This window comes from Crinia signifera, unplaced genomic scaffold, assembly GCF_055691185.1.
Source record: "Crinia signifera unplaced genomic scaffold, ASM5569118v1 HAP2_SCAFFOLD_140, whole genome shotgun sequence".
NCBI lineage: Eukaryota > Metazoa > Chordata > Amphibia > Anura > Myobatrachidae > Crinia > Crinia signifera.
The window spans coordinates 220,586-221,214 of NW_028142033.1; positions in this window are offsets into that span (position 1 = coordinate 220,586).

The window sequence follows — 629 nt, forward strand, 5'->3', positions numbered from 1 at the left end:
CTCGCTCCCTTGTCAGAGTACCGGTAGTCAGTAAATGTTAGGTAAAACCACAATTAGAAGCCAAATTACAGTATAAGTTGGCTGGGGGCGGGGTCTAATGTTGAGTCTGTTCCGCCACACCCCCTGAAAGCGGCCTGCGGTTGCTTCTCCCAGAGAGGATATTGACAAAGAACCAAGCAATCATCTCCCGGCATTATGCTAGCGCAGCTGTAAAACAACAGAAACTGCTCTAAATGCTTCTTAATCTTCTTCTTTTATCTCTGTCCAAGACGATGGATCCCTAGATCATGCACATGACATTCTAGGGCAGTGGTTCCCAACCGTGGTCCTCAAGTACCCCCAACAGTGCATGTTTTCCAGGTCACCCAGCAGGTGCACTCATTATTCAGACACATTTTAAAAGATCCACAGGTGGAGCTAATTATATCACTTGTGATTCTGTGTGGAGACCTGGAAAATGTGCACTGTTGGGGGTACTTGAGGACCAGGGTTAGGAACCACTGTTCTAGGGCAGTCATGTCCAACCTGCGGCCCTCCGGCTGTTGCGAAACTACAAGTCCCATCATGCCTTGCCATAGTTTTGCTATTAGCGAGTGCTAAAACTATGGCAAGGCATGCTGGGATGTGTA